The sequence below is a fragment of the Mobula birostris genome, chromosome 8 (genome assembly GCF_030028105.1).
Source record: "Mobula birostris isolate sMobBir1 chromosome 8, sMobBir1.hap1, whole genome shotgun sequence".
NCBI classification, from domain to species: Eukaryota; Metazoa; Chordata; class Chondrichthyes; order Myliobatiformes; family Myliobatidae; genus Mobula; species Mobula birostris.
In genome coordinates this window covers 117,746,862-117,752,484 of record NC_092377.1, presented here as the reverse complement: position 1 = coordinate 117,752,484, position 5,623 = coordinate 117,746,862, and the positions used below count along the sequence as shown (strand labels likewise).

Sequence of the window (5,623 nt, the reverse complement as noted above, 5' to 3'; positions counted from 1 at the left end):
CTCATAGCTTCATAGGACTCTGATCAGGGGGACTAAACTTGCCCAAGGGTAACCTGCAGGCTAGCAGAGGGAAGGAGCACCCTTCTTTGGTAGAAACATATCTCCACCCCTCCACCCAAGATAGTTAAGTTTGCCGATGACATGACAGCTTGTGGAGGGTTGTTGTAGGTTGCAGTGGGACTTTGACAGGGTGCAGAGCTGGGCTGAGAAGAGGCATGCCCTCAAGTCCATGTCATAAGACACGCTTTCTAATCCAGGTAAATCTCCTCAGCACCCCCTCTAAGGCTTGCACATCCTTGGGAGTGGAGGGCGGAGGGGTGTGTGGACCAAAGTTAAGACGGCACTAAATGGCAACTCCTCTGCTTGCATCTTCAGAAACAGTGCTACTTCTATCTTTGATCTCTTTGTTTCCTTTTCAAGGTACTTTTGAAGACCTTCACCTGGAGCTACACTCAGACTTTGGTCTTTGCGGGAACGGGACACGCTCTCAGGGCCTCACAACCGGCTGCTTTTTGACCTCCCAATGATGCGGCCTGGAAGACGAGCATAACTTCGGGGATCTGGAAACCCGCTGATTCTAGGCTGGTGCCCCTGACTGAAGCATCACAGGAGAACATGGGACATTGGGAGCAAGGGGTTAGCTGCCGGGGTTGTGTCCAGAGAGCTGCGCCTTTCTGGTGCCGAACCTCTGGGCGCAGAGCTCGGAAAAAGCCATGCGATAGACTTTTAACATGGTAAATCAGCATATTGTTTGTTATGTCTCCCCACACCAGAGGGGGAGGGGGAGGGGCATGTCAAATTACCGGGTGAACCAGTAGTTTCTGAGATACTGCAAGTCTGTGTCTTTGATTATGTTTGCTGCACGCTTGAGAGCTTGTTGGAGGGTGCTGATGCTTTTTTTGCTGGTAGTGTCGGGGGGGGGATCATTGCCCTGCTGCCGCTTGTGCGTGGGAGGGGGGAGCTGGGGTGTCATTCGAACATTTAACTGTCACTCATTCTATGGGGCACTCCTGTTTTTGTGGATGTTTGCGAAGAAGAAGAATTTCAGGATGTATAGTGTCTATATTTCTCTGATATTAAATGTACCTATTGAAACCCTTCCTATGACGCAAACAGAACTGAGCATAATACTCCAGGTGTGGTCTAACCAGGGTTTAATAGAGCTGCAACATTACCCCACGGCTCGAAATTCAAACACCCGACTAATCAAGGACAACACATCATACACCTTTTTAACCACACTATCAACTTGTGTGGTGACTTTGAGGGATCAATGGACATGGACTCTGTTCCTCCACACTGCTAACAATTCTGCCAGTAACCTTATATTCTGCTTCAGGTTCGACCTTCCAATGTGAATCACTGCACGCTTTCTGTGGATTAAACTCCATCTGCCCATTCTGTTCCTGTGGAACACCACTGGTCAGCAACCCCCAGGCAGAATTCATCCCAGCTACAACCACCCTCTGCCTTCTGTGACTGACCATCCACGCAGCCAACTTTCCATCCCTCCCTGTCATCTTTCTGGATGAAACTTTGATGCAAGCAAGAGAGGGAACGGTCCTGAACGGCCAAACACCCAGCTTCTCCTCCTCTCTTTTGACTTCAGGGCCTTACTCCTGCCCGGAATCCAGTGCTAGCTCCCTGGAGTCAGAGTGGAGTTTTACCAATTCCGGCACACTTCTCAGCAACTTGGTGCTCAGAGAAAAGGAAGATCTCAAAGACGAGAGGGTCACAGGGCTTTAATGTTAAGAAAGTAGACAGAGGAAGTACATTCGAATCGTATTTCTGGAGAACAAAAGTCTCTGGGTTATGGGCCCATTCATTTACTGTGCCTAGCAGGTGGTCCCCAAGGGTGAGGAAGAATGCTGCACACAACCCCCCACACCCTTCCTCCACGGGGAGCCAGGCAAGTCAAAGCTAGGCCGCACCCGGAACCTGGGACTGGCCTTGGGCCGAGGCCCGAGTGGAAGCAGCCTCCTGCCTCCAGCCCTCCAACAGCCGGTTGAGCAGGGTGTTGGGGTTGTTGCTGGGTCGGGAGGTTGGCAGAGGAGGAAGGGGGTTGCCCCGGTACTTAATCACGGCCATTCGTGCCCGGTCGTAGGTGTCCCGGTTGGGAATCTGCAACATCTGGACATAGTTCCCTGTCTGGTTCTGGAAACGGTGTGCCAAAACCTGGAACAGCTTTGGGATCAGGTCCTTCTCCTGGGGTGGAAAGGGGACAGAGAGAGTCAGTGTTGAGAAAGGCACATCATTACCTCTCCCTCTTCACTGCCCCCCCCACGACACTTCATCCTCAAGAACCTCCCATAGCGCTCCCTCCTCACTACTGCCTCCCAAAGCATTCCCTCCTCACCTCCCACAGCACTCCCCTCCCATAGTGTCCCATCCTCACCACCCCGGTCCCACAGGGCTCTGTCCTCACCGCTCCCATCCCACAGCATCCCATTCCCAGCGCACTCCCTCCTCACCGCTCCCCTCACTGCCCCCTCCCACGGTTCATCATCCTCACCGCCCCCCTCAGTGCCCCCTCCCACAGTTCATCATCCTCACCGCCACCCCCCCCACAACAAAGTGCTTCCTCCTCACCAGTGGTACGTACCGTCAGCCAGAAGTCGGCCATCTCCATGGCCCGTGGATCAGTTTCCCCCCTCTTGGCATGGTCCACCAGCTGGGGGAGAGACAGGGGTCAGCACGGGAACAATTCAGCACACTTTACAACCACCCCACCTGTCCCCACCCCTCTTTTCCCACACAACCTCCCATGCCTGTGCTCATGGGAGAGAGAATAAGGCCATTCCAGTTCTCCACACCCTTTCTCTTCTGCGAACCCCTCGGCCGCTACAACCCTCCCCTATACCGCCCACTCCAATCTCCACACTTACCCTCTCGGCGTAGACCCTCATCTCATCGGCCCGTGCCAGGGTGGTCTCGATCCTCTAGTGCCGGACCAGGGCGGTGACAAGGCAGCGCAGCATGTCTATGCGAGAACGCGGTCCCAGGCCCATGCGCCTGTACACCTTCCCATGTCTGATCCACAGCGTAACCGTCAGATGCATCTTCGGCGCTGGAAGATGCACAAATTCAGTAACAGCACTCCTCACCTCACTGATTCCCAGGGCTAGCTCACCCCTAGGCCACCAAATGATCCTCTCTCCCTCTCCCCCGGCTCCTCTCCCCCAGCTGCTCTGCCCTCCCTCTCTCCCTCTCCCCCAGCTGCTCTCCCTTCCCTCTCTCCCTCTCCCCCAGCTGCTCTCCCTTCCCTCTCTCCCTCTCCCCCAGCTGCTCTCCCCCCAGCTGCTCTCCCTTTCCCCCGGCTACTCTCCCTTCCTTCTCTCCCTCTCCCCCCGGCTGCTCTCCCCTCCCTCTCCCCAGCTGCTCTCTCCTCCCTCTCCCCCAGCTGCTCTCCCCTCCCTCTCCCCCAGCTGCTTTCCCCTCCCTCTCTCCCTCTCCCCCTCTCTCCCAGCTACTCTCTCCTCCCTCTCTCCCCAGCTGCTCTCCCCTCCCTCTCCCCCTCTCCCCCAGCTGCTCTCCCCTCCCTCTCTCCCTTTCCCCCGGCTACTCTCCCTTCCCTCTCTCCCTCTCCTCCAGCTGCTCTCCCTCTCCCCCAGCTACTCTCCCCTCCCTCTCCCCCTCTCCCCCAGCTGCACTCCCCTTCCTCTCTCCCCCGGCTGCTCTCCCCTCCCTCTCCAACTCTCCCCCGGCTGCTCTTCCCTCTCCCCCAGCTGCTCTCCCCTCCCTCTCTCCCTCTCCCCCTCTCTCCCAGCTACTCTCTCCTCCCTCTCTCCCCAGCTGCTCTCCCCTCCCTCTCCCCCTCTCCCCCAGCTGCTCTCCCCTCCCTCTCTCCCTTTCCCCCGGCTACTCTCCCTTCCCTCTCTCCCTCTCCCCCAGCTGCTCTCCCCTCCCTCTCTCCCTCTCCCCCAGCTGCTCTCCCCTCCCTCTCTCCCTCTCCCCCAGCTGCTCTCCCTTCCCTCTCTCCCTCTCCCCCCGGCTGCTCTCCCCCCAGCTGCTCTCCCTTTCCCCCGGCTACTCTCCCTTCCCTCTCTCCCTCTCCCTCCGGCTGCTCTCCCCTCCCTCTCCCCCAGCTGCTCTCCCTTCCCTCTCTCCCTCTCCCCCCGGCTGCTCTCCCCCCAGCTGCTCTCCCTTTCCCCCGGCTACTCTCCCTTCCCTCTCTCCCTCTCCCTCCGGCTGCTCTCCCCTCCCTCTCCCCCAGCTGCTCTCCCTTCCCTCTCTCCCTCTCCCCCCGGCTGCTCTCCCCTCCCTCTCTCCCTCTCCCCCCGGCTGCTCTCCCCTCCCTCTCTCCCTTTCCCCCCTCTCTCTCTACCTCACTCCCTTTACGCTTCCACTACCTCCCCCTTTCCCCATCTCTCCCAGTCGCTTCACGAACTCCCTCCTCCACCCTTTCCCTTCCGCATTCTCACCTCTCCTAATCTTTCCCTCCCTTCCTCATTCTCTCCCGTTCCTCACCCCATTTTCTCTCTCTCTCTGCCCTCACTCACCACCTCCCCGCTCACAGCGCCACCATCTCCGGGTACGCGCTCTCTACCTCCGGCCGGAATCCCGATTCCCGCACCAAGGTTCCGCGAGAAAACTGAAGTTAAGTCTCATTCGAGGGGCTGAAAGGCCTCCTCCTCGCCCAAATAGCGGATCAGCATTGAATTCTAGACGTACGAAATTTAAAAATAGTTACTTGTTCGGCAGCTATAGTCAAACTTGCACAGGAAGTTTCGAAATAAATATTTATTTTCAGTAAAACCAGTCTCTGGGATGTTTCTTTGTCTGTGGTGTTGGGCTCTAACAACCGTCTGTCCCCTACTTTGAAAGACAGCAGCGGGTGGGATGTGGTGCATCATGTGGACCTGAGCACAAGGATATTGAAATACAGATATGAGGTGTGGGAACTGAACTGTGGACGATAGTTCGAACGGACTGAAACCCACTCAGTGCAGACTGTGTGTGAACTCCTTCAGTGAATCCGAAATACACACACACACACATATACATTCACACATACACACATTCCCAAATACACACATTCAAAAACACGCACATACATTCACACATACACTCACACACATCGATACACAAACTCACACACACGTGCACACACTCACACCTCCATACACACACACACACACACACACACACACACACACACATTCACATACACACATACATTCACACATACAATCACACACATCGATACACAAACTCACACACACACGTGCACACACTCACACCTCCATACACACTCACACACATTCACATATACACACATATCAGAATCAGATTTATTAACACTAACGTGTGTCATGAAATTTGTTAACTTAGCAGCAGCAGTTCAATGCAATACATAATATAGAGGAAGAAAAAATAATAATAAATAATTAAGTAAATCAATTAACAGTATATGTATGTCGAGTAGATTAGAAATTGTGCAATAAAAGAAATATTATATATTAAAAAGTGAGGTAGTGTTCATGGTTTCAATGTCCATTTAGGAATTGGATGGCAGAGGGGAAGAAACTGTTCCTGAATCACTGAGTGTGTGCCTTCAAGCTTCTGTACTTCCTACCAGATGGTAACAGTGAGAAAAATGTATGCCCTGGGTGCTAGAGGTCCT

At 54.7% G+C, this 5,623-nt stretch overlaps 1 pseudogene; it reads right to left on the bottom strand.

The window, feature by feature from the left end:
• Positions 1 to 1,707: 1,707 nt before the first annotated feature.
• LOC140202289 (large ribosomal subunit protein bL17m-like) lies at positions 1,708 to 4,567 on the bottom strand (annotated as a pseudogene).
• Positions 4,568 to 5,623: the final 1,056 nt, after the last annotated feature.